The 14,434-nt window shown below is 35.1% G+C and overlaps 1 protein-coding gene across 14 annotated transcripts in view; it reads right to left on the reverse strand.

The window, feature by feature from the left end:
- LOC141384915 (uncharacterized) overlaps positions 1-14,434 on the reverse strand; it is a 547,599-nt gene that overhangs the window by 434,185 nt on the left and 98,980 nt on the right. The window contains exon 4 of one of the 14 annotated variants that reach the window (XR_015476334.1): positions 5,085-5,770. The exons of the other annotated variants lie outside the window; for them this stretch is intronic. The gene's annotated coding sequence lies outside the window, so the exon portion shown is untranslated. Of the gene's footprint in view, positions 1-5,084; positions 5,771-14,434 lie in introns of those variants that run through there. 14 annotated transcript variants of the gene reach the window in all.

Here is a 14,434-nt window from a genome sequence, read left to right on the forward strand (position 1 = left end):
AAATGCACAGCAAAAGTAGTTCCAGGCAGTGCTTGACCATATTACAGTTGCATTTGACTAATCAAGGCTGAGTCCGAAATCACATACTTCCATACTGTTCGTCTTATTCTTCACGTATGAGTGGGCGCAGCCATTTGAATCTTTTGACTTCCGGTCTCATTCAATACCATTCATTTTTAGATGTTAAAAACAGCCCATCATGCTGCTTGATTTTGCAAACTGATATTTTCTTATTATAATATTCTGCTTTGCCTGTACAGTCATGCAAACACCTGTTTTTAGAGCAAGTCTGACCGTTTTCTGCCATTTATTATTCCTAGTCATTTCTATTATAAGCAAGTGAAATTCTAAAACAATCGCAAATACCAGCGCACTTCCACATTGAAGAATAAGGTCAATATAGTATGATAAAAACAGTATGCGAGCCGAGTAGAGTGTCCGAATTCATAGTATTTGAAAACCAGTATGTGAGAAGTACCTAACCTCCTACTTCAGGCAAGATTCTGAAGTACACATCCATCCGATAGATGCTACTCAATCTCATGATGCCATGTGAGAGAATTCAAGAATTGGATTAAAGCGACGCAACTGACATCACGCGGGTAGGTTACATGATAATGACAAATGGCAGATATAGTACGTCCAAACACTATTCATACTACTCACATCCATACTACGGTATATAGAACATACTTTTCTAATGGTTGTTTAGTTCATTCAAATTCAAATGTAGTACCTACTCGAGTAGTAGGTGATTTTGGACACAACCTGATTGATCTTAGTTATTTCAACATTTAGAACGGCCAAAATTTAAATCACTACAAAACTAATAGATTGCAGAGAGATGTGTAAGAAACTAGTCTTACTGTACACACAAGAGCTGTTTGAGGACTTTTGAGGACCTGTGGTTCCAGTCACCACCTCGGGTGTGCATTGTTTTTTTTAATACTTCCGCAGTTTATCATCAATTGTTTCTTACATAATGGCTGCCATCATTTGCAATGCTAAATTATGTCTATTCATCTTAGTATTTGAACCTGGTATTTAACACCAATCCATGTTACAGAGTTTATGAGCAACTAGAAACCAAGCAAAAGCAAAGGATGTGGATGGCATCATAATGCGTGTGTTTTTAATGCATGTCCAATAATGATCGGTCAGTAAATAAAGAGTAGGTGGTCTTTTGTGACTGTTTAAGCATAAGCATTTACATTTAACCATTGAAAAAGTTAATTAACAGTTGTTCGTATAGCTTTTAATTGGTGAGGTGGATTTTCTGTTTATTTATGCCTTCGAATTGATTTATGTAATCTCATGGACAACTTTCAATAATGGGAAGTTAAACAAGGTATTGTATTGGCATTTTAGTTATGACATGATACAGTAACGTATATTGATTGTGGTTGATCATGTAAAACATTGTACAAAATGGTTATTTATGCTACATTTTTATTATGTTTCAAACTACTAAAATAATAAAAAAAAAAGTTTTTTGTTAAACTGTAGAGTTAAATCGAAATGTGATTAAACACAAGTCCCTTAATGCAATTCGAATGCATAAATAAATGAAAAACACCCATGAGTCACAAGCTACTGGCAACTTTTAATTAAAGGATATTTTTTAGTGTACATAAGCAATCTAATCTAATGTGTTTTTGTGGAGTATCTAGAAGTGATCAAGAGTAGAAAAGATGAAAACATCCCAGACCTCATTTAGACCAATATTAAACACTATCCTCATGTCACTGAATGTGTTTACATGTAAAATAAAACCAGAGGACATAAGTATTAACGGTAGATCTTTGCTAATATGGTTAAAGTGCTCATCTTGATGCTAGAATGACTTTGTTGTACATGGAAATTGATTATGGAATGTAATTAACAGGTCATTTAAAAGAGGTTATTTTGAAACCGGAAACCATTTGAGCATTCAGTTTCACATGATTTAGGGATTAGCAGATCTGATTAAAATTAAGGGAGACCAAAAAGAGTAACATCAGTTGAACACAGAAATAAAACTTCAAATCAGAAATGTGTTATGTATGCAATGCAATGTATGTTATGTTTACGTATGCAAAAGTAAAAAAAAAAAAATCTGTTGACAGAATAATAAATATCTCATGTTTAAGACATTTTAAAGATACATTTGAGATATGTGTAGTGTAAAAACTTAGATACCTACAAAAACATATTTTGATGGCAACTAATAATAGATGAGACATACAAATTAGTTGACTGCCTAAAATATTAATTAAAAAACACTGTAGATACATAGAAATATTTAAAGGCATGTCAAATGTCTACTTTAATGTTAAAAAAAAAACTTGTGTAAATATAATTAGTCTTGCATTGTAATTTATCTAAACAGATATATTCATGTAAAAAAAATAATAATAATAAATGGCATATTAACTGAGAACTTTACTCATGGAAATGCATAAATGTGTGATCTTGTTGAATCGTATTATATTTTATATTATTACAAATAGGGCAGCATGGTGGCAAAATGAGTAGCACAACTGCCTTACATCAAGAAGGTCACTGGTTCGAGCCCCGGCTGGGTCAGTTGGCATTTCAGTGTGGAGTTTGACATTTTCTCCCCGTGTTTGCGTGCGTTTCCTCTGGGCGTTCCGGTTTACCTCACAAGTCCAAAAAACATGCACTACATGTAAATTGGGTGAGCTAAATTGTCCGTAGTGTGTGTGTGTGAATGAGTGTGTATGTTTCCCAGTGATGGGTTACAGCTGGAAGGGCATGCGCTGCATAAAACATATGTTGGATAAGTTGGCGGTTCATTCCACTGTGGAGAGCCCAGATTAAAAAATGGGACTAAGCCGAAAATAAAATAAATGAATGAATTATTAACAATACACTGCTCAAAAAATAAAAGGAACACAAAAATAACACATCCTAGATCTGAATGAATGAAATATTCTGATTAAATAATTTGCTCTTTGAATGTGCTGACAACAAAATCACACAAAAATTATCAACGGAAAAAAAATTGGTCTGAATTTTAAGTCACGCTCAAAAAGTAAGTGTAAAAACACACTACAGGCTGATCCAACGTTGAAGTAATGGCCTCAAATCAAGTCTAAATGAGGCTCAGTAGTGTGTGTGGCCTTCACTTGCCTGTATGATCTCCCTGCAATGCCTGGACATGCTCCTGATGAGATGGTGGATGGTCTCCTGAGGGATCTACTCCCAGACCTGGACTAAAGCATCCGCGCTAAGGCTGTGCAATTTGAAAATATCTAATTGCGATTTTTTGACAGAAATTCAGATTTGTTATTAAATTTTGTAGTCAAGCTTCAGCCCAAAATTCTGTATTGTAGCTTCTTACTGCTAAAATATAACTGTTTTAAATAATACTGTATCTCCTATCCAGCATTTAGATGAGTTTTATTTAAATCCCTCTTTGGCCACTGTATTAAAAGGCACCGTGTCTTTAGTGAGGTAGTGTGTTATGAAATTAGTTATCTGCTGGGTAGGGTTGTACCAGCTTTTAGTAAATTCTTTCTTAAACTGCAAGGTAAAGTCCACATTAGGGGCTTTGAAAACTAGCTAGTTTGTAACAAAATTTGTTAACATGTTCTCAAAGCAAATCGTAGTTAGGAGGTCCTAAGCTCTCTGTAAAGTCATGACTATAGACTAATTGAATGATGTAATATCCAAGAAGAAGCATTTAAATCAGTAAACTGCTTTGAAATTCTGCAACTAATGCATCTAAATATAACTGTCCTAATCGCAACGTTTCAAATCGCCATTGTGGTTTGATTTCGATTAATCGCACAGCCCTAGCATCCACCAACTCCTGGACAGTCTGTGGAGCAACGTGGCGTTAGTGGATGCAGTGCGTTATCGTTTCCCAGATGTGCTTAGTTAGATTCAGGTCTGGGGAACAGCTGGGCCAGTTCATATCATCAATGCCTTCGTCGTGCAGGAACTGCTGACACAGTCCAGTCACATGAGGTTTGGCATTGTCCTTCACTAGGAAGAACTCAAGGCCACTGGCATATGGTCTCACAAGGGGTCTGAGGATTAGAATGGCTCCACCTCTATTTTTAAATCACTACAACAAATGTAGCTATTTAGCTTGGCTTTTTAATATTATCTTTTAATATTATTATCAACCGCTACAAGTTTTTTTTTTTTTTTAATCCGTCGTTTCTCTTGTCTTATTTTTATGATTTACATTCTGTCGTTTATTTTACTTTGTCTTATTTACAGCACTTTGGTCAGTCTTGTGACTGTTTTCAGTGAAGTGTATTTAAAAAACTAATTTTGAGAGGATCACATGCTTATGATTGTTCTCAGCTGTTCCCGCATTAGCTCATAATCGATTCTCCAATCAGATGATTCCTAACTCACTATAAATAACCAGAGTCTTTCTTATCTCAATATCTTGAAGATCCCCCCCCCCCCCCCCCCATCCAGATGGGCGACACTGCAGCCCAGTGATTAGCACTGTGCCTCAAAGCAAGAATGTCTAAGGTTAAAGTCCCTACTAAACCAGATGACATTTCTGTGTCGAGTTTTGTTCGTTCTTCCCGTGCTCATGTGGATTTTCCCCATAATCTTCGCTTCCTCCCACAGTCCAAAAACAATTTAACACACAAAATTGATACCATAGCCAAGCTCTTAGCGAGTACACCTCTCCTCAGTCATCCATATCCGTCATTCAGCTAGAAATAAGCAGAGGGAGTTCTTTGAGATCTACCTGAGCTCAAACTCCCCTCTCGCCCTGCAAATGGGAGGGAGCCCAGAGCTCGAGGATCTCATAAGCTCAGGGCTCTCTTCTGGGACAGCATGCCAAATAAGCTTTATTATCAATCATCAGCTAAGTGTGAACTCGTTAAATGCTCTATAAATACATGAACTTGAACTTGAGGATCTCAGTACCTAATGGCAGTCAGGTTACTCCATGAAGGGCTTTGCGGCCCTCTAAAGAATTGCCACCCCACACCATTACTTACCCACCACCACAGCTACTGTGTATATATTGCTGACATTCAAACAAAACGTAATAGTTTGAAAGATTCTGGTGAAGGATATAGATTGACAATAAAAAAAAACATCTGCATTTTGGTGGTGGGTTGCAATCCCTAAACTAGTATTTTAATGTGTTTTTTTTAGTTTTGAGGGAGTAGAAATCATTTAAACAGAGGAAAAACAAGTAAAACCAACTTTCCGTGTATCAGAACTTCAGCTACTTCAAATTCCAAATGACTCTGAAGATGTCTGAATCTTAAAGCGCCGTATCACACAGGGGTTAAGTCATATGCAATTCTAAAGTAGTCCTCAGCATCGATTCACACTCTTCCTATTGTCTTGACTGTGACATTCAGCTCACCTCTGAAAGATCCAACTGTCTCCGAATAGGAGAAACCGTAGGGTAGAAAGACAGACAGACAGAAAAAAGGTCAGGCCGAGAGAAAACAGGATGACAGAAGGGGAGGCAGGGGGTTGGAAGGAAAGTACTTCACTTCTAGTCGGATTTGTGTGCAGATCTGAAGCTGAGCCAGAGGAAATCTGTGTAAAATTATGCTAATCCGTCTATATAATATGCAGGGAGCTGCTACAAAACAGTTTTTTTTTCTCCCCTCCATAGAGAAGGAGGGGATTTATCTCACAAAAGGAGGCGGGTTACACCGGTGCTTAGAAATAATGCAACAGGAATGAAATGGAGATGTAGGATGTAGGCTGTCTTGTGGAAGATGGAGATTTGTTGGACATCTGAACAGCCCAGGCAGGACAGCGTGACGCTTCCCTAAAACCAACATTAACCAAAAGACAAACTCAAATCTGTGAGAAATCTGACTTCTTTCCATGAAGCACCCTGCAAATCAGTTGAATAGGGAAAGAGACACTCACGCATGCTTAAATTATTGGCCGAAACTGTGTAGTACTAGAAATATATGTTAGATAGAAGTTAATTTTATTCTGAAATTCACTGTAGAATTTATTTTTGATTGACTTGTTTATTTATTTGGTTTGTGTGTGTTGGTGTGTGTGTACCCATATGTGTGTTATGACACCAACATGCATCTTGTATCCAGAGATTCACTGTAGCATTTGTTTTGAAACTAATCTTTTTATTTGAAGCTATTTTTTATTTATTTATTTATTTGTTTGTTTATTTGGAGTGTCAACAAATAGAGTTAGCATGTAGCAAGTTGTATACAGAGATTAATTGTAGTATTTATTTTTAAACTAACTTAATTTATTAACAAACTTAATTTGTTAAGTGTCTGTGTGTGTGTGTGTGTGTGTGTGTGTGTGTGTGTGTGTGTGTGTGTGTGTGTGTGTGTGTGTGTGTGTGTGTGTGTGAGAGAGAGAGTGTTTGTGTCCTACATTAAACCCTGAAAAGAAGACGCTCCTAACACTTTTCCCAGTACAGTTACTATATTTATCTAATTCCACAGTAATAATAACTGACAGAGCAAAACCCTCTTGATGACTAATTTGTATAGATGTCAAATCCAGATGAGGCGTTTAACTGAAGTAATTTGCTGTCTTTAAGCAGAATTTAATCACTGAAGCTCAGACTTGAATTCACCTACTGTATGATCAAAGTGTCTTTTACTTATTCATTTATTTATTTTTACAGGCAATAAAAATGACCACAGAACAACTGCATTACATATAAATTCAAAAACTAGTAATTACTATAGCAATATAAAAATAAGAGCAATAAAAAATGAAAAATAAAATATATAAACTGATTAGCCAATTTACTTTGTAATCATATTTGAATGAATTCAAAAGGCTGCTGAAGTGTATAATATAATATAATATAATATAATATAATATAATATAATATAATATAATATAATAAATACATGAGAATGTAAATATATTTATCATTTTTACAGTAAATTAATTATCATTTACTTTATGGGTTGTTCATAAATTCACAAAGCATAACAACACATGAGTATCACTATATGGACAAGTTTTATATACGGACCAGTCAGGACAAACTGATTCATCGTGTAGCTTTCTATTTCACCACATACTTAATTCATTTTTTAGTGGTTATCATCATATTTTATGGTCATTTTAAGGCTGACCTTAAATTATGTTGATTACCAACAATAAACAAATTATATATGTGGTAAAATAGGAAGCTTATTTTAGGATTATATTATATTTTATTATATTATATTATATTATATTATTTGTAATGTATTGTATTGTATTGTATTATGTTATGTTATGTTATATTATATTATATTATATTATAACTAGATTCTATTATACAATAAGTATATAAAAAAACTCATGAAATGAAATATTTAGTTATAACCTTAAAGTATAAAGATAGTGATCGGCCATCACAGTAATTCCCAAAACACTACCAGAGCTGTTGTTTTTAACATACATTTGAAGTTAACAAGATGTTATTTATGGCGTTTCTGAAAAACAAAAGCATTTGCTAAATGACATGTTCAGAAAGTGAAAACAGCCCGCTGAAGTGCTCTGCAAAACAAATAAGAATTACAGCACTAATTCACTTAGAAAGTTTTAAGACTTTATCCCTGCTTTTAGATAAACAAGCAGAGAGAAAGAGAGAGAGAGAGAGTAAATCTACCAAAGTGAAAGCAGGGCAGTATTCTTCAAGCCTTAAATGATTATTAAAATGGACTCCATTGAAAAGGATTTTCTCTTTATTTTTTTATTATTATAAAAAAAAGTCTTAGTCTTATTCTTAGTCACGTAATATCACTCTTTAGAAATATTGCTGCTACATCCAGAGTAAACTTTTTTGTTGTTGTTTTTCTCCTCAGCAGGCTGCTTAACACGCTGCCAGAGTTATATAATTTTACAGCCAGAGTTATTAATAAAACAATACACTAATACAGCCCCGCTTTATTACCAGCAAGCGTTGTTATGGTGCTGCGGTGACCTCAATTAAATTTAAAGGCCATTTTACTGGCTTAAGTTTTCTCTAGAGGTTTAATCTCTCAAGACCTGAATAACCCAAAGGCAGCGTGACTTTTAAGCTCTCTGTCTTTCTCAAAATAAAATCATCCATTTCAAGAAATAATTCACTTTAGTTATTATCTATAATATTACATATAGTGGATTCAGTATAAGTGTATTCTAAACACATTAAAGAACTAGAATAGTCGCAGTTTTCTTGTTCCATGATGTGAACAAATATTAAAAACAACCCCTTTTAGACTTCTGGTTGTCACCTTCGGTATAGTGAGTTAGACCAGCTCCCATTAACTTTTCATTCCTTCTTAACAAACCTCATTGTTTTAGTATTTTGGCAACCTACATCTATTTACTTTTCTTTCTTAGAGTGCATTCTCACTTAACATGTCGAAAGGAAAGGGTAAAAAACTGGAAACAAACATGAAGCGTCTTCCTCACCTAGCTCTAGCATCACTCTAGCTGAAGTTAGCGCCCTGCATGAGGAGCCTCTCTTGCCAGAGATTTTAAAGTCTCTTTTGAGAGCCTGGACACTTAGTTGGGCAATATTAACTGCACAGTCGCAACTCAAGACCAACACATCGGTTGTCTTGAATCGGGAGTCACAGAGGTGACCCAACATCTTGAACACCTAAAGGTCACATGCTCTGGCCTCACTAAAGAAAATGAGTGGCTGCAGTCAAAAATGTCAGACCTAGAGGGGCACACCCAGCAGAATATTCGCATTGTAGGGCTCCCTGGGTCCATTGAGGGGCCACAGCCAGCTAACTTCTTCTCCAAAATGCTTGCTGAGATGTTCGGCAATCAGATTTTAGTATCACCGCCTGAACTTTACAGTGTGCACCGAAGCCCCCCTCCCAAACCCGCCCCAGGACAGTGACCGCGTCCTGTGGTTCTGTGGTTTCAACGTTACCAGGTGAAGGATTTGGTTGTTTGTGAGTGCTGTAAAAAAAGGATTTTGACCTTTCGTGGTGAAGATTACAGTCCAGATGGCCAAAAGCTGTGAGCGAATTCAAAGAAGCCACGGTGGAGCTCTACAAGCGCAGACTCTGACATGCTGTTCTCTTTCCAGCTCAACTACGCATCACTCTACCGAACGGCGAATAACTATGGCCGCTGACAGCTACTAAAGCCAACAACTACATTCAGAACTTAGATGCATAGTAGTTTCCTTCTATACCTTGGACTATGGCAGTGTTCACCAAACTTGTTCCTGGAGGGCCGGTGCCCTGCAGATTTTAGCTCCAACCCTAATCAAACACACCTGAACAAGCTAATCAAGGTCTTACTAGGTATACTTGAAACATCCAAGCAGGTGTGTTGAGGCAAGATGGAGCTAAACCCTGCAGGGACACCGGCCCTCCAGGACCAGGATTGGTGACCCCTGGACTATGGCGTGATATAAACACATCTCTAGCTATAAACTACTTGCTAAACTAGTGCATTTTTTTTCTTTCCTTATTTTTTTTTCTTGTAAAACTCATGTCACTTCAAGGAGTTACTACTGGATGAATATACGATTTACAGTAACAGACGTTTGATCATTGTGATTCAATGTTATTTATTTTCATGACAAATCTATTATTGCAATTTGATGAAAATGGTGACTTGTTCTCAAAGCCTATTTATCTACTTTCATGGATGGTGTTATCATTGTGTTCTGCAGATAGTAGAGCCTTGTTAAAAACAACCCTTTTCCTAACAGAATTGATGTTATCTTAGAGAATTATTGTCAAAATGATAATCAAACAATGGGATTGTGAATAAAAACAACAGGGTTTAAAAGAATTTAAATTAGTATTTTAAACAAAGCAGCAAAAATATCACATTTTTTGTCAACTAATTACTTTTAAAGCAATAGGTTTACTCACTTTTTAAAGTAGTCACGTACTGTAATAATATGTGTGATGGAGGTAAATCAGTGGTGGTAAATCAGTGTAAGCGGGAAAAATATATATTATAATGCTTTTTTTTTACCTCTTTTTTATAATTATTTCCTATAGTCATATGTGTAGGGTGGCACGGTGGCACAGTGGGTAGCACTGTCATCTCACAGCAAGAAGATTAATGATTCAAGTCCCAGCTGGGTCAGCTGGCATGTCTGTGTGGAGTTTACATGTTTTCCCCATATTCATATGGGTTTCTGCAGGGTGCTCCGGTTTCCTCCACAAGTCCAAAGACATGTGCTATAGGTGAATTAAGTAAGTTAAATTGTCTGTAGTGTATATATGTATGTTCTGGTCCTCCAGGTTGGGGTTTGAGCTTTGGACTTATATTCAGGATTGTGAATAAAAACAACAGGGTTTAAAAGAAGAAACCGTTGAGCTTACGATAACAGATCATCTTAAAGAGATTATGAAAAGCAGCCACCGACCAACCAGAGACTCCGGCGTTAATGACATCACAATGGGATCATTGTAATACTTGCTTTCAGATGCTTAACTCAGGTTATAATGACTTCAGTGATAATCATCATGAACATCTGCTTAAATGTTTATGATTAGTACACAACACAATGGAATTGGCATCAAATACAAAAGTAGACACAAACAACAAGTTATTATTCCGATTAAAGCTATGTGATACCACCATAGACAAACAACACTATTTTTCAGTATATGTATTTAAATTATTAGCAGCATATAAATGACATAACACCAGGTGCTGGTCAAAACAAATGTTTTTAGCATGACGCATCCAAATCCCTCTCTAAAATAAACATTTCAATTATAGAAATTAGTGTATGATCTGTGCCGTATATGGCTTTTATAATGGGAATCACTAAAAGGAGGTCATGATTTGATCTCCAAACACACTAATGAGCAGATGCAGCTCTTCCTGCCACAAGGTCTCTGGCTATGTTAATACCGTGCATAATCTAACCGCAAACAAACATGGTGCCTCTTGGTCTTTGCTTAACCCTTGTACATCCTTATGGAGATTTTTTAGACTTTTCGGTTCATTTGTGTGCTCATTTTGGCTGTGCTAAGTCAAACAGCGCTCTATTTTTATTGATCTATTAATATTTAACCATCATACACTGTAAAAAAAACAATAACAAAGTTGACTCAACTTAAAATTATAAGGCAACAAACTTCAGGACATGTTTAAGTAACCCAATTACTTCACTTGATTCAATAAAAGTTAAGTAATCTCAAAAATGTCCTGAAGTTTGTAGCCTTAAAACCTTTAAGTTAAGTCAACATTTATTTTTTATTTATTTTTTTATTGTAGTTGATTTACTAATAATGTTAAGGAAAAGGGTTTACTCCCTTTTTCTGTAAATCTTTTAAAAAATGCTGGGTTCCATATAGGCCCTTTATGTTGTCCTAACACAAATTGAATAAGTTAACCTAACAAATGTAAGTTGATTGAACATAACACAATTAAGTTGGCCTAAATAAATGTCAAGAGTTGTGTTGCTTTAGCAAATTTTAAATTAGTATTTTGAACAAAACATCAAAATATATATGTGTAAAGTCAACTAATTACTTTAAAAGCAACAAACTTCAGGACATTTTTGAGCAACCCAATTACTTCACTTGATTCAATAAAAGTTGAGTAAACAACTTTAACAGCCTTTAACCTTGTGCATCAATATATATATATATATATATATATATATATATATATATATATATATATATATATATATACATACATATATATATATATATATATATATATATATATATATATATATATATATATATATATATATATATATATACATACATATATATACATATACATATATATATATATATACATACATATATATACATATATATATATATATATATATATATATATATATATATATATATATATATATATATATATATATATATATATATATATATATATATATATATATATATATATATTGATGCACAAGGTTAAAGGCTTGAGTACTTCCAAATTCTAACATGCAAATAAATGATGTATTGTGATCATTCCAATAGTCATATCGCAGGGTGTGCAATGTTGAATCTGGATTATAATTTATCATTTGCGTGTGTTTTTCTGGCCTGTGACTGTCTGGGGATTTTAAAAGCATTCAGGCATATTCAGCATTGTGCCATTTGGAACTTTAATAATGTTTATTTTATCGAATTATTTTTATTTTTAATATTCAATTACTGTACCTGAATATTGTTAGACTTGGAAAAGGATACAAATTATTATTATTAGGAATTGTATTTTTGTTGCATCTTTGTTTTTTTAGAGTATTGATATATCCTTGTAGATGGTTTATCATATTTTATGCAGATGCACTGCTCTACTTAATCAGTCTAAAATTATTAATTCTTTCCAAATATTCAAGACAACTTGTGAAATCGTAATAATATCACAATGTATATTGCAAAATAACAAAATATCGCAATGTTCAAATTTCCAGTATCGTGCACCCTACTACTTTGTTATTTACAGTAAATGTAACATGAAAACTAACTGAGGGTTTTCTTTTTTTTTTTTTTGATGGACAGAAAAGTGTCTGGAATAGGTCTCCAATGGTGATAATCATAAACAGGGAGCCTACCAACTGAATGAAAGTCACATTACGTGTTTGCAGTGCAGGAAGCTACATTGATAATAATATGGTCTAGTTTTGAGCAATTTTGAACCTAGCCTTGAGCTGTTGTTTTAAACACTTTATCTGGACATTTCCCACCTCCGATCCACTTAGTTGTTCTTTTCTAGTGACAAGCATGTTCTTGGAGCCCAAAATACCATTTCTTAGGAGAAAACATAAGTACAGGTTGTGAGAAATTGGGTCTGCATTTAAATTCCCAAGATATCCCAATGGGTCATAGAACTTTTATTATAATCTTTTTTTATAATTCCCCGATTGTAATTTCTATAAAATAGCCTTTGAGTGACATGTTAATGACCAGATTTCAGTTTTATTTAGCTGTTGTACAAGCATAGCATACAGATTCACTTGAAAAAAATCTGCTTTTATAGTGATGGAACCATGCAAAAAACATGCAGCGGTGTTGAAATCTGGATCTCTCTCAAAATGAGTTTTGCATTAGAACCCTAGCAGATCCCAGTAGGCCAGTAAATTGCTTTAAAGGGCACCTATTTTACCCTCTTTACAAGACGTAAAATAGCCTTTGGTGTCTCCAGAACATATCTGTAAAGTTTCAACTCATAATACTCATCAAATAATTTATTATAGCCTCCAGAATATGCCCATTTTGGTGTCTGAGTAAATTTTTGCTGTAGCTTTAAATGAAAATGAGCTTCTTTTCCCTGCTCCCGTTCCCATGTGCATGTCTGCTTCTACTGCCTTACATCAGATAACAGCAGTCAGTGATAGAGACAGATATGGATGAAGCTAAAATACAGCTCATTAGTCAACAATACCAAGTAAGTTTATTTCATGTAATTGTGGTGGAGTTTATTCAAGCCTTTCTGAAATGATGAGTCTCACACAAATGCCATTTGCAGTAAACACACACACACACACACACACACACGCACACACACACACGCACACGCACACGCACACACACACACACACACACACACACACACACACATATATATTAGCATTTACTGACACCATGGGGCCGTGATTTTTATAGCAGTTAAGAATTACATACCGATTTTATTGTCTTTATTACTGTCACATAACCAGCAATCGCTCTCCAGAGATCGCTGGTTCTCACACAACAAACCATGGACTACACTTCCGCCTTCTTCTGGACTACATATGCATGCATGCACTTCTCCCGGACACTCACGCCTGCTCATTCATCTAGCTTGATTACACTCACCAGCTGAACCTTATCAGAGACTGATAACACACCATTCATAAGCCACTCATGCACCCATCCAGTGGGCCGAGTCTTGTTATCTGTCACTAGTAACACTACAACGCGTTTTCTCAGTCTAGTTATCTTGTGTACCGACCGTTAGCCTTGTTAGCCTCTTTGTCTTTGCCTGCCACCTGCCTTTCTGACCTCTAGCCTGTATTCGACTGTTATTCTGGACTGTCTCCAAATACCTGTTTGCACCTGTGTTGACCATCGCTTGCCTGACTTTGAATAAACCTGCATGTGGATCCAAAACTTCTGTTGTTGGTGTCACTCCCCGCCATTACAATTACAAACATACCCTGTTTTTAAAACATTTTAAACTTATAAAACTTGGAAATGGATTAGATATTTGAATCTTAGTTTCTTTGCAAAAAATGTTTTGTGGAGATGTGTATACATGTTATTATAGAAACATGGTGCCTGTTAATCAATCAATGGGTGGGGAAAATTGCACTTCTCCATCAAATTGTGGTGTTTCTCAAATTCACTGAGATTTGGGTCCTATTTTAACATCAGGAAATTTTCAAAAAGAAACTTGTTGGGTTTACATCACTCCAATATGACTGTGGACAGACTACATTCACATAGTTCTCTGAACAGTTAACAAAAGTTGATTTGCATAATAGGTGCCCTTTAAGTGTTTAGACTCATGCTCAAAAGACTTT

Source organism: Danio rerio, chromosome 1, assembly GCF_052040795.2.
Source record: "Danio rerio strain M-AB ecotype USA chromosome 1, GRCz13ab, whole genome shotgun sequence".
NCBI lineage: Eukaryota > Metazoa > Chordata > Actinopteri > Cypriniformes > Danionidae > Danio > Danio rerio.